Below are 14,757 nucleotides of genomic sequence, written 5' to 3'. Positions count from 1 at the left end.
ATGCCTCAAGAAGAGAGACTGAGTGCACCACAAGAATCTGGTGCCGTGGAAAAGCACTCGGGATACAGAAACAGATGCCCTAGGATCAAATTCTGCCTTTACTATTTACTACCCATTTGATCTCGAGCAAGTCATTATTTTTATCTCTAGTGATTTGGATGAGATGATTCTAAAATAACTTCCGAATGTGTCATCTCCCTCATTAGAATGTGAGCTTCATGAGAGTATCCATGTATCTTTAGTGTTTCTCATATAGAAAATGCTTAACAAATTCTCTGTGTATTTATTTGTTTTTCCCCTGAACTCTGAATCTATGATTCTATGAACCTTTAGTTCAGGTATCCTTAATTAACCTTGTTTATGTTCTAGACCCTTTTGGCAGAAGTCTATGCAATCCTTTTCAGAATCATATTTTTAAATGTAAAAATGATATAAATAAAATATAATATAATAAATATTATTATATATGAACATTGCATACTAAAATTTAAGTGTAAGACATAATTTAAAATATATTACAATAGTTGTTGACATATTTGCACAAAAGAATCTCCTGGACCCCAAGTTAGGAATCCCTGCTCTAGAATGACATAGAAAGAAGAGCTATAAAGGAAGCTTATGAACCTAGGGGCAGCTAGGTGGCACAATGGAGTGAGTACTGGGCATGGAATCAAGAAGATTCATCTTCCTTTGTTCAAATCTGACTTCAGAAACTTACTAATTGTGTGACTCTAGACAAATCACTTCACCCTGTTTGCCTCAGTTTCCTCATCAAAAAAACAAGCTGGAGAAGGAAATGGAAAATCGTTCTTTGGAAAATTTTTGCTAAGACAACCACAAGTGCGATCATGAAGAGTTGGACAATAACTAGAAAATGACTAAATCACAGCATGAACCTCTATGTCAGGCATTCTCAACCTTCTTTCCTGATTAACTCTCTCTTGTATTTCCAAAACATTTATGTCCAATTTCTTTTCTCTGAAAGCCACTATATGATGCCTATCCCATACCTCTCAGTAGAGGACCTCACATCCTACTTTACTGAGAAAAAAAGGAGGAATGGGCTCTCTTCTTCACAATTCTGTATCTCAAAACCTTTTTACAGCATTTGCTATTCTCTCCTTGACTGCAATTTCTGATGATGAGGTTGAACCTTCTTGCCAACACCAATTCTTCTCCTTGTGCCCTGGATCTCATCTGCTGAAAATGGAATGTCTCTTTTTGCCTTTGGCCCGTCTACTTTTCTATTTTCCTTTTTCTGTCCAGAGCACAAATATTCTTCTAGTTACTTAAAAAAAATACCATGTATTAGTTACAAGACAGAAGAGCAGTAAGGGCTAGGCATTAGGAGTTAAGTGACTTGTCCAGGATCACAGATAGGAAGTGTCTGAAGCTACATTTGAATCCAGGATCTTATGTCTCAGGCCAGATTCTCAATTTATTGTGCCACTTAGCTGTCCCTCTTCTAGTTACTTATATTCACAAAATTTGGAGTCATCTGGACTCATCATCCCTCCTCACTGCCCATATATAATCAGTTGCCATGTAGTGTAGAGATACTTAGCTAAAACATCTCTCCTATCTTCCTCTTATCAGTTGCTCTTATCAGGGAGTAACAAGCAAGTATAAAGTGCCTACTATTGGTCAGGCACTGCACTAGACATTTTACAAAGGTTTTCTTATTTGATTTTTAAAATAATCCTGTGGGGTAAGTGCTATTATCCCCATTTTACAGTTGAGGAAACTGAGACAAGAAGTTAAGTGACTTATCCAATGTCACACAGCTAGTAAATGTCTATGGTTAGATTTGAACTCAGCATTCTTGACCCCAGGCCTACCAATCTATCCATTTGCCATTTAATTTTTCCATTTACTCTTTCCTTCATCCTTTGCAATCTATTTTTTAAAACTCTTATCTTCTGTGTATCAATTCCAAGACAGAGCTTTTATAAGTAAGGGTTAGGCCATTGGGGGTAAGTTATTTGTCCAGGGTCACACAGCTACTAAATGTCTGAGGCCAGAATTGGACCCAGCTCCTCTAGACTCTATCTCTGGTGTTCTATACATCATGCCACTTAGCTGCCTCCTTCAATCTACTTTTATACCACCAGATTCTATTGAAACTTCTCTCTCAGATGACATCAATGACTTCTTAGTGATCAACTCCAATGAGTTACTTTCAGTTCTTATTCTCTTTGACACCTGTGTCATTTGACATAATTGATAATCTCTCCTCCTGACTTATTAAACATATACATTTTTTATGAACTTAACAACTACCAGTTGTGAAACATAAACATTACAATAGACAAAGAAGAACAGAAAACAGAATTAGATAAGAAACTGTGACTTTGTGGTCTCCTTTTTTGTTTTTTTAAGTACACACTAAATTTAATATGGTAGTTACAAAACTGACTTGATTGTCGATATCCTTTTCTGAACTTCCTTCTCTTTTCTATATATTTTAAGATATTTCACTGGGGTTCTTATGTCTTTTTTCCTTTTGTATCATTCATTTTGTATCATTTCTATTTGTATCATTTTGTACCTATTATACTATTTGTATCATTATATATACAAATATGCCATTTGTATCAAAACCATCAAATTTCCTTCCTCCAGCTCCCCCTAAATTGAATCAACTACTCCTTATAGCAAATTAAGTATATTCAAATTTGGGCATCCCGTTAAAGAGTCCACCCCTTGGAGCATGCTCAACTGGCATTCCATTCAAGCGCATAGAAGCCCAGGGTGAAGCTACTTTGGTGTGTGTGTGTGTGTGTGTGTGTGTGTGTGTGTGTGTGTGTGTGTGTGTGTACATGTGATGGAGCTCTGTACCCACTTCAGAGCAGTACAGATATCATCATTCAATCCCACAGCTTTCTGTATGTGTGCCATGATGGCTCAAGAGTTTATCTTGTGTGGCGACAACCAGTCTTTAGACAGAGACAAAACTCAGTGAATATGCTAATAGAATAATCCTGAGCCTTTGAGCCTCTTCATCTTTGGAGTTTGAGGTTGAGTCTCTGAGCTGTTAGGAGGGTTGGCACAGGTGTGGCTGAAAGCCTTGAGTGGGGGGCCATCTTGGTATGCCTTTGCCTGGGGCCATTTTCCATTCTCATCTTCTTTCCTTCGTTGCCGAACCTGGTGAGATCTCAACAGATAGTTGGTATCTTCTTCCCCTTTGGGGGCACCCTAGCAGCAGCGGAGGAGCGATGCAATAACTGATGCCAGTGGCATTTGTGAAAGAACAGCCGGAAGGCTATAAAGAAAGAGCCTACTTTCTTGACTTTCAAATCTTTTAGCCACTCAACTGAATTTGTATCAGTTTGGGTAAGTTACTGGACTCTGTTCTAACTAGTCTATCATTCCTTATTTATTGTTTAGCATTCCCTTTTTGCGAGTGGGAATTTTACTACTTATTCCATACCTGATTAATGTTTGGACTCTGGCTACCCCTGCATTTTCTCCTCTTTCTGGAAAGACTCTTAAACTAGAGCCAAAGGTGATCATTTGAGGGGAGAGTGTTATTGAAGTCGGTGTTTTTCTTGAGAAGATAAACAGCTTCACAGAAATGAAGCCAGGCCAAACTTCAGGGTAGTTAAGGGACAGGGCAATTGATAAAGGCGGTCAATCCTTTGGCCTCAGATTGGAGGTGACTGTCTAGCCATCCAACTAGACAAACAAAGGAAATCAAAAAAATGACTTGCCTGAAAATGGATGTGTCATTGTGCACCTTTAGCTCAGCCGCTCTCTGCCAAGAGGTGAGAACGATGCTCTTTATTGATCTGCTAAAATCTTTAAGACTTCATCAACATTCCTCAATGCTTCAGCTGTGCCCTTTATACTCTCTCTCTCCCTCTCACTGGAAGGTGTAGGGAAGAACTCCTCCCAATGCCTCCATTTAAGGAGGTACCCTAGCCAGCCATCTCTTCATTTTCCACAAATCTAATTTCTTTATGCTTCTCCATCATTCCACTTCCCACCCAACCGAAGCTATTTTCTTCTCTCCCTATCTCCTTTTAGCATTCTTCAATGTGTTGTCTTTCATTAGATTGTAAGCTCTTGAGAGCAGGGATTATCTTTTTTAGAGATGGAGCCCCTTGTCCTCAGCACAATCTGATACAGAGTAGACCCTTAATAAATATTTACTGATTGACTGACTTATTTTTAAAAAAATTATCTTCTGTCTTAGAAGCAATATTAGGCATTAGTTACAAGGCAGAAGAATGGTAAGGGCTAGGCAATTGGAGTTAAGTGACTTGCACAGGTCTAATACAACTAAGAACCGTCTGAGGCTGGATTTGAACTCAGGACCTCCTATGCCCAGGTTTGACTATTCACTGAACTATCTAGCTGCCCCAATTCACTGACTTCTAAAGTCATAATTGGTCACTGAGTTGATCAGAGAGCTGAAGTTCTTCAAAATTGTTCTTCTTGACATGATTATGTCCTTGGTATAAAATATTTTACTAAATTCAGTTATCAGTTCATACCTCTTCCTAGATTTCTTTGAAATCCTCATATTATAATTTCTTATAATGCAATAATATTCCATTACATGTAACATTCCCCAACTGATAGACCTCCACTTTATTTTTAGTTCTTGGCTATAGTACAAAAATACTTTTGTACTGCATGCCTTTTCCCTCTGTCTTTCACCTCTTTGGAGGTAGTGGTATTATTAGCTCAAAGGGGCAAGCACAACCAAGTGATTTGGGGGGGCAAATAGTTCTAGAATGATTGGGCCAATTCACCAACACACCAATAAATTGTTCATTACTGTGCCTATCCTCCCACAGATCCTCCAGCAATTACCATTTCCCTCTTATGTCATCCTTGGACTATCTAATGGGTGGGAAGTGGGAAGCATTATTTTAATTTGGGGTTCTCTTTTCTCTTGGCTTCGGATACATCACATTTTCTTGGATCTCAATCACTCCTTTGTTTCTTCATCCTTTCCTTCCCCATTAGGTGGGTTTTCCCCAAGGTTCTGTTCTTGGCTCTCTTCTCTTCTCTCTTGGCAGTCACTGCCTGGGAAATCTCATTCATTCCCATGGCTTCACTTTCTATGCAACCTCTATACAGATAACTCTCAGATTCCAATATTCAGCCTTAACTTCTCTCCTAAACTTCAGACTCACATTTTAGAATTTTAAGATATCTTCACTTGGATACCCTGTTGGCACCTCAAATACAGCAGGTCCAAATTTTATTATCTTATCCCAAAAAACTTGCCCTCCCTTCTGACTTCAATATTTGTCAGTCCATCACCACATCATTCTACTAGGCTTCTTGTCGTTTTTTTCAGTTGTTTCCATAATGTCTGACTCTTCATTATCCCATTTGGGAATTGTCTTTGGCAGATACTGGAGTGGTTTGCCATTTCCTTTTCCTACTCATTTTACAGATGAGGATCTGAGGCAAACAGGGTGAAGTGACTTGGCCAGAGTCACACAGCTAATAAGTGTCTGATGCTGGATTTGAATTCAGGAAAATGAGTCTTCCTGACTCGAAATTTAGCATTCTACTCACTGTACCACCTACCTGCCCTAGTCTGCCAGGCTGCCATGTTTGAAATATTGGTGCTCATTACTCCATTTGATAAATATTTTTAAAATGCCTTCTATGTGCAAATCATTTTGCTAGCACTGAGCACACAAAAAATCTATAAAAGACTATATTCCCTCAGGAAGCTTACATTTGAGTGAAAGGCAAAAAAATTGTCTTTAGAAATCTTCCCTTCCTTTCCTCTAAATCCCTTTGTTGTCCTGATTAGTGACATCTGGCTCACACTGGCTCACAACAGCCCCAGCCATGCTTGGCCCTCTTCTTGCCCTCTGCCCTAAAATACTGCCAGAATATCTTTCCCATCTCACTTTGGGCTCAGGCACCATAATTAAATCAATACTCATTACTATGCAGAGAGCTTGAAGACTCCCCTCCAGCTCTACTCCCAATCCTTGTGACTTCCAAACTAAGTCATATCCCCTTGATAACCACTCCCTTATATGTGCTGCTTTTTTCCCATTAGAAACTAAGTTCCCAGAGGGCGGGGGTGGTCTCATTTTCAAATCTGTAATCTTAGGACTTAGCGCAATGATCAGCATATGAGTTTAGTACATGTCCATTTTTAATTTATATTAAATCAGTTACAAAGTCCTGGCAAGTCTTTATCCACAATAGATTTCATATTCACGCCCCTTTCTCTATTCCATTAAAACTCTATTTGTTGTTGATGTCCAGTCACTTTTTTTCAATCATTTCCAACTCTTCGGGACCCTATTTGAGGTCTTCTTGACAAAGATAATGGAATGGTTTGCCATTTCCTTCTCCAGCTCATTTGAAAAGGTGAGGACACTGAGGCGAACAGGGTTAGATGACTTGCCCAGGGTCAGGCAGCCAATGTCTGAAGTCAGATTTGAACTCAAGAACAGGAGTCTTCCTGAGTCCAGATCCAACATTCTATCCACTGGACAACCCTAGCTGTCCCAACGCCTCATGATTGGTCCTCATTCCAATATTTCTGGGCTATTATGTTAGGCTCCTACCAGTTCGTTATTACAGTCCTCCTCAGCTATCATTAATAGACTTTAGACAGATCCCCCTCCCCCCCAGTTCATCCTTCCCAGTTCTGCCAGGCCAATCTTTCTTACAAATTGATCAGTGAAATCACCGTTCTGTTGACAACCCAATTGTAGTTACTGACTGCTCAGTTCACACTATTTATAAGGTTCTTATAATCCGGCAATGCATTAGTCTTGTCTCACATTACTTGGAGTATTTTATGTTGTAGCCAAGAGAGATTCCTTGCCTTGTACTTGCCTTGAACCCATGCTCATGATCTCGTACTCTCCCCACCACCTGTTGAATTCCTTTCCTTCCCTTGAAGGCTCAATCACTGAAAAGGACCTTTCCTTTAGGTCTTGTTTGGTATTTGCAGATCATGGAGGACTTGATCACATTATTTTGAATTCAGTGTTTGTCATATTGCGCTCCAGACTGTATGGTTGATGAAGGAAGGGACTGTGTCTTATCTAAAGATCGTGTCCCCTCAAGTGTGGAATATAGGGTTTTTGTTGTTCTTGTTCAGTCGTTTCAATCATGTTTGACTCTTCATGATCTTGTTGGGTTTTCTTGGCAAAGATACCGGAGTCATTTGCCATTTCTTTCTCCAGCTCACTTTACAGATGAAGAACTGAGTCAAAGTGAAGTGATTTGTCCAGGGTCAAACAGCTAGGAAGTGTCAGGGACTAAATTCGTACTCCTTGAAGAGGCATCTTCCTGATTTCAAGAAGCCCTTGTGCTCTCTCCACTGGGCCACTTAGGCATTTGCACACAGTAGGCATTCCATAAATGCCTGAAGTTGGTGCATTCTGAATTCAGATTATGTTGGGACATGGGTTTGGGAAGTTCAGAGCTGGATGAATCTTAAGATGGTTGACCAGTGCTCTGAGAGAGATATGATCTAGAAGCAGAGCTGGAGCATAGGGAGCTCAGCATGTGGATGGAAGGGCTTAGGAAGACAGCCAAGATTTAGGAAAATCACTTCCTCAATCCCTGCACTCCAGGATTTTGCAATGTAATGGCAAAGACAAGATTTCTTTCCCTGGAACAGTGGGCTGAAGTTGAAAGGAGGTGGATCTTGGCTCTCTATAAGGGACAATTTCCTAATAATTGGAGTCATCCAAAAGGGGAATTACTCTAGGAGATAATAGATTTCTTCTCCCTGCAGATGATCAAGGAAAAAGATAATGCCACCCCTTATGAGGCATGTGGAGGTAGAGATTCTGGCTCAGGATAGGGAAGACTATGGTCTCTGAGATTCTGGGATTCCATGACAGAGACGGACTAAGTAGGAAAAAGCCCGTATTAAAGTGGGACTTTGAATCTTTTCTGTAGAACAGAGCCTTGCCTTGCCTTCACTCATTCAACAGACATTTATTAGGTGCCTATCTTGTATGGGCACTATCATCCATACACTGTAGCTGTCAGCAATGAAGCAGTTTCTGGAATCCTTAGGAGGTAATAATAATAGCGATGATGATGATATTAATAATAATCATAAATATAATAATATATTACATGTCTAAGAATATATAAATCTATAAAATAATAATTAAACAAATAAAATTATAAATATAATAATGATAGCATTTATAGAATACCTTAAGGTTTGCAAAGTGCTTTATGAATATTATTTTATTTGACTTTTATAATCACCCTGGGATATAGGTGTTATTATCACCCCTATTTTATAGAAGAGAAAATGGAGGCAAGCAGGTCAAGAACTTCTCCCAGAGTTACATAGCTGATTTCTGAGGCTGGATTTGAATTTGGATCTTCCTGATTCTAGGTCTAATGTTAGGTCGCTGTGCCACCTCGCAGCCTCCCATCATATGTTGTGACTGTAAGGAAATTCTGGAGAATGGCTGCATTTCCATAGGTTGTAGATAAGAGCACCTTTCTTCACTACTTGTGACAAAATGATGATAAAATGTCAAAAGCAGTGACTGCCCTGAGTGATATCCAGAAGATTGTTCCCTGACATGTTGCTGGGAGGTCAGTGAATCCATAAATTGGTTATTTTCATCAATGCCCACCTTCCCCAATATGGTGCCATTTTTCCCCTCCTCCAGCTTAGGGCTTCTTCTTCATGGGGAATTGGGGAGGAAATCCCCAAACACAGTGTCTCTGGACTCAGTTTCCCAGTTTAACTCAGGGTAAAAGGCACGTGCCTGAAGAACCCCCTAAGACCATCATCCCTCTGGCCTTCAGAAAAGGGCATGGACCTTCCTGCTCAGGGACTCTTAAGTCACATCCCCATAGCTGTCCAGGTGACCTTACCTTTCCTGGTGATGATGGAGGCAGATGTTTGTAGAGGAAGCCAGGGCCTTGATGGAGCTGCCCTTCCCCACAGGAGGCTAAGCTTGTCCTGGATCTTGTCAGAAGGGACAACAACAAGGACAAGATGCCAAATTGGCCCTGTTTGTCTGCATCACAAAGTCCTGCCTTGGGCTAGCCCCAGAAAGGTCAGGGGTGAGTTGCCCAGGTAGCAGAGAGAGGGAGAAGAAGTTGATCTGTGCCTTGTGGGGAAAAAGGAATCATGAGGTTGGCAAGTCTATCAGGCTATGTATGACATGGGTGCAGAATCCCTGACTCCTAGGATATTAGAGTTAGAACCTGAAGCTAATCTTTCCTAGGATCATAGGCTTTAGTGCTGCAAAGGACCATAGAGATAATCCGGGGCAACTTCCTTATTCGACAGATGAGGAACCTGGTAGATGCTTCAAGAATGCTCACTTATGTAACTCCTGGCCAGAAACTCAGGTTCTGAGTTGACATGGGCTGGGTTCAGTCTTGGGGTGGAGAGAGGCTTCAAATAAATCCCTCTTTGGCTTCTGTTCTCATTCAGCAGCTCCCTCAGAACATTAGTATTTGTTCTCAGGGCTCTGCAGGGATGGTAGAAATAGCCCTTAACTCCTGCAAAAATCAAGACAAAATATAGCTCAGATGGATCAAGTCTTTTACTCGACAGGAAAGGCAAGATGCAAAAGACTCAATGAAGCCTCTAAGTAGTCAAGATGACTCCCTTTCTTTAATTAGTTCCACCGTTCTCCTCACCCCAGGGACCTAGATCTTTGGAGTCTTGTATGGCTGAAGCTTCCCTAGTAAGAAAATAAACTTGACATCAGTAGAGAGGTGACCCTTAAATCTCCTACAAGTCACCCCCTCTCCTAGGGACCTCTCTAGGTTTCTAGGATGATATCATGCTATCTTGAGATCTGGGGGGAGAAAACTCTGAAAGGGAATTTTGCATGTGGAGTTGCTAGAGTTGACTTTTTCCCTTTAGGTGAGCCCTCTACCTCTCCTAGGGATTCACGTAATCCTTCAGATTTATAGTGATATCTTCAATTTTCAAGATGCTCTAAAAGGAAATTTGGTGGGGGGTTACTAGACCATTAACTCGTCCAACTGGGTCTGCAGAGTTGATAGAACTCATAGAAGCTGCAGATGGCAAGGTCCAAGTTTGAGCCTCCATATTGTGGTTCAGACTCTTGTTGCTCCTCCAGTTCTAGAACCATGTCCAGGAACTTTGATCATTTCTGCCCTTGGCTAATGCCATATAGCTCTCCCAGAACCACATGGGTTCCCTTTCTGGGAGCCCTTGTGGTTCTGCCAACTGCCTCTCCATGTCTGCCATTGCTCTAACTCACTGGATTCCTTGGAGATGGGGATGCATAGACAAGGCACCTGGTAACCCATGTGCACACTCTAGTCTCTGAGGCCTGTCTGTGCTCTGATCTTTTGGACTTCTGACCTGCTAGCCATGACTCAATATCTCATCTCAGGGAGGTTTTAGTGGATCAACAATGATCCAAACCAATGGTGCTGTCATTAAGGGGACACCATTCATCATCTTAATGTGGTATTCATGGAGCTATCTATGCTTCCCATAGGGATAGGCATTCAAAGGCAAAACAGAGGTTGAGGGTCTTTAGCCTGATTATACGCCTTACATTGAATTGAGGCCCCTCAGAGAAGCTGTGATATACTCGAGTTTAGTCCATCAGTTACCAAATACTTTCATTTTTTCTTTTGTTCAAAGATATTTTATTTTCCCAATTACATGTAATAACAATTTTCAACATATGTCTTCCAAAATTACAAGATCCAAATTGTCTCCCTCTCTCTTCCCTCCCCCTTCTCAGAAATGGTAGGCAATTTGATCCAGATCATACATGTATTATAATGCAAAACATCCATCCTGGCCATTGTCATATGAGGGATTTTCATGATTTTTAGTTTAATTTTATTTTTAATGAACCCCAAACTGTATTTTTTTCCTCCTCCCCCATTAGAAAAGAAAAAGAAAAACTAAACTTTTGTAGTAATTATGCATAATCGAGCAAAATGAATTTCTACTTTAGCCATGTCAAAACAGCTATGTTTCCTTCTGTACCCTGAGTCTATCACCCCTGTCAGGAACTGGGGAGCGTGCTTCATTAGGAGGCCTCTGGAATCATGGTTTGTTGTTGCATTGAGCAGCGTACTTAAATCTTTCAAGATTATTCATCTTTACTACATTGTCTTTTTATTATTTTTCATCTGGGTTTTGCACAAAGACTATTACAACACATTTATTTACAGTCACCTCTCAATTGATGGGAACCTCAAAGAAATTTCTACAAGTATTTCTGCACAGATGAGTTATTTCCCTCTTTCTTTGTCCTCTCTGTGGCCTCAGACATTTACTAGCAAATAATCTAACCACTCAGTTTCCTCATCTGTAAAATGGGGATAATAATAGCACCTTTTCCCAGGTTTGTTATAAGGGAGATCATATTTGTAAATTACTTTCCAAGCCTTAAAATGCTATATAGATGCTAGCAATTATTGCTGTTGTTATCTTTATTAGTCTAGTAGTGGCGTTTCTAGGACAGAGGTTATATATAGTTTAGAAGAAGTATTTATTAAATACTTTAGCTCACAGAAGTAGTAAATAGGAAGAGGATGTCATTATTCTCTGATTCCAAACCCAGTCTGCTAATTGAGTCCCTTCCCTCGCTGGCAAAATCCTGAAATCTTCCCTGTGGCAAAAGAGAGGCAATCTTACATAGGTGTGTGGGCAATCAGTCCTGCCCTGTCTGAATCTCCACCCAGAGTACCAGCCTGGCAAGTAGGAGGGATGCTATGCTTTATGGTTGTCCTTAAATATCAGTCCCATTGCTTATCATCTCACCAGTAAGCTTCATTCATCGGAGCCTTGTGCTGTCCTTTAAGTCTCCTATTAGGGGCAGCTGGGTGGCTCAGTGGATAGAGAATCAGGTCTAGAGATGCAGATTTTGGGTTCAAATCTGACCTCAGACACTTATCCCCAATTGCCCTGCCCTCACCACTCCTGCTGTGGAACTAGTTTCTAGTATCGATTCTAAGACATAAGGTAAGGGGTTTTTAATTGTTAAAAAAATTAATTGTTAAAAAAGTCCTCATTTCATTAAAATGAAAATAGAGAGGAAATCTTAAGCCATTAATACCCTCAAACAATGAGTTCCATAGTGTATATGCCTTCTCATAGCAGCTAGATGGCATAATAGATAGAGTACTGGAGCTTGGAAGACTCATCTTCCTGAGTTCAAATCTAGCCTCAGACACTTCCTAGCTGTGCAACCCTGAGTAAGTCATTTAAACCCTCTTTGCCTCAGTTTCTTCATCTGTAAAATGAGCTGGAGAAGGAAATGGAAAACAACTCCATCACTTTTGCCAAGAAAACCCCAAATGGGGCCACAAAAAGTCAGACATGACTGAAACAACTGAAGAACAACACATATGTTTTCTCAGGGGTTGGCCAGAACAGGTTAACTGATGGGGTGGGAGAATGAGAAGGAAGGGGAAATGGAAAGGGACAACTCTGCCCACCAATGATTTCTGCCCAGAAGACTCTGAGTCTATGAAAATACTCTGTACCTAAGGATTTTGCATCCTCGTCACCATGGAGCTCTGTGAGTCCTATAACCTCCTCAGGCAATATCTGAGATCATGAGATTTAGAACCAGGAAGAACTTTAGGGACCTTAATTTCATTTTATAAAAAAAGGAAACTGAGGCTGAGACAGATTTAGTGTCTTGTCCAGTTTCATAGCTAGTAACCATCAGAGCCAAGTCCAGGATTCTTTCTCACAATAGACCATTTCCCCCTCTTTGTAGCAGAATGCAAAAATGAGAGGCACTCCCAGGTCACCAAGTACTCTTGAAGAGCTTAAGCTTGACAATTTTCTTTTCTAGTGCTCCTCTCTGCATCCTGGCGCTGAGCCTCAGCTCTGACCTCAGCCTAGTGAAAATCCAGGGGGACACACCCAGCCCTGGAAGGGACTGTGGGTTCTTTTCCCAGAATTTGCACCCTATTTCCTGCCTCTGATTTGGGACCCTAATCCCCACTTTTGGAAATAGGCCTTTAAGACTTAATCCATGTTTTAGTTACAGCCCAGTGAACCCATGGGGATGGACACACCTGGATGCCAAGGCTTTGTACTACCTGGTGACGGGCAGGTCAAACCATGGTCACACGTGGCCTTGCACAAATCTTGGAAAAATAATGACTTAGAGTTTCAGGGCCCAGGTATGTCCTGAAGTCTGGTTGCCATATTTCAAGAATAATATTGGCAAGCTGTAGCACATATAGAAACAGGGGACCAGGATAGTACAGAGACTCAAGACCATGGCATCCAAAAATTAATTCAAGGCATTGATGGAGAATCTGGGCACAGAAAAGAATATTTAGGGAGTTCATGTGTCATTTTAGGGTCACATGTGTCAGAAAAGACAATGCCAAAGAGGAATGCGTCCAAAGGGAAGTAATCAGGACAGTGAGGGGATTGGAAGCCATGCCATTCTAGGGTCAGAAGAACTAGGAATGTTTAGCCCCAAGAAGAGAAATCTTGGGAAGTGGATGAGAGAAGAAGGGAGGGAGGTACTAATTGTTGTCTTTAGGTATTTGAAAGGCTGCCTTTTATAAGAGAGATTAGACTTGTTCTGTTTTGCCCCAGAGAGCCGAGCTAGGAACAGTGGTTAGAAGTTGCGGAGAAGCAGGTTTCAGCTCTTGGCAGATGTGAGGAGAAATTTCCTAACAATTACAACTGTCTAAAAATGAAATTGGATGCCTATGGAGGTCAATGATAACAGCTGGACCAACAAGTAATGGCGGAAAGGCAATGGAATACTACTGAGATGTAATATACGAAAAAGGTGATGGTTTCCAAGAAACCGAAGAAGAAGATTTGTGTGAACTAATGCAGGGTGAAGACAGCAGAACCAGGAGAACAATTTATACAATGACTACATTACTGAAAAGATAAACGACTTGGAAGGATTTAGGAACTCTAATCTGTGTAATGACCAACCACAGTGCCAGGGGACTCATGATGGAACGTGTTCCTTACCTCTTAACAGAGATGACAGATGCAGAATGCAGATTGAGACACTTTTTTGGGGCATGGCCAATGGGGAAATTAGTGTTGCTTGACTATACATGTTTATAACAGGGCTTTCATAAATTTTTTTTTTCTTTCTCAATTGAGAGAGTGGAGAAGAGGAGGGAATTGAGCAGGAACTGAAGCTCTTTGGTCAATGAAAATTGGTTGAAGAAAATAAATTAAAAACGATATTGCAAACTTGGTCAGTCCTCACAACAACTCTATAAGTCAGGTGCTATTATTATCTTCATTTTATAGATGAGAAAACTGAGGCTTACCAGCTGTGTGACCCTGTGAGATGAGTTAAGTGACTTGTACAGGGTCATTTAGCTAGTAAGTGTTCCATGAAGGATTTGAATTCAGATCTTCCTGACTCTAAATCCATCACCTTATCCACTATGTCCTTTAGCTGAGATTCCAATCATTAGAAATGTTTAAGTGGCTACTGGATGGTCATTCACCTGCAATATTTCATAGGAAATTCCCATTCAAATAAAAATTGTCATATATGACACAGTAGGTCTGGGTCAGATGTTCTTAACCCCCATCCATGTACTAAAAAAATAAACAAAAAAAATTTTAGTATAATTTAGTATAATTGGTTTCCTTTGTAACTATGTATTTTATTTTATTTATTTAAAGACATTATTCTGAGACTGGGTCCGTAGGCTTTCCCAGACTACCAAAGGGTTGATGACACCAAAAAAAGGTAAAAACCCAGGATCTAAGTGGTTAATTCTTTAATTTGCATTTCTGTAGCAACCTGTGGTATTCAAATCACCTTC

The 14,757-nt window shown here is 40.5% G+C and overlaps 1 protein-coding gene across 1 annotated transcript in view; it reads right to left on the bottom strand.

Moving 5' to 3' along the window:
* Positions 1 to 8,971, bottom strand: part of OSGIN1 (oxidative stress induced growth inhibitor 1) — a 49,630-nt gene extending 40,659 nt beyond the window's left edge. Inside the window, exon 1 of the mRNA XM_007477233.2 lies at positions 8,848 to 8,971. The gene's annotated coding sequence lies outside the window, so the exon portion shown is untranslated. The remainder of the gene's footprint in view (positions 1 to 8,847) is intronic.
* Positions 8,972 to 14,757: the final 5,786 nt, after the last annotated feature.

Source organism: Monodelphis domestica, chromosome 1, assembly GCF_027887165.1.
Source record: "Monodelphis domestica isolate mMonDom1 chromosome 1, mMonDom1.pri, whole genome shotgun sequence".
Taxonomy (NCBI): domain Eukaryota; kingdom Metazoa; phylum Chordata; class Mammalia; order Didelphimorphia; family Didelphidae; genus Monodelphis; species Monodelphis domestica.
The sequence above is the reverse complement of the archived record's forward strand: the minus strand, read 5'-3'. Positions and strand labels throughout refer to the sequence as shown.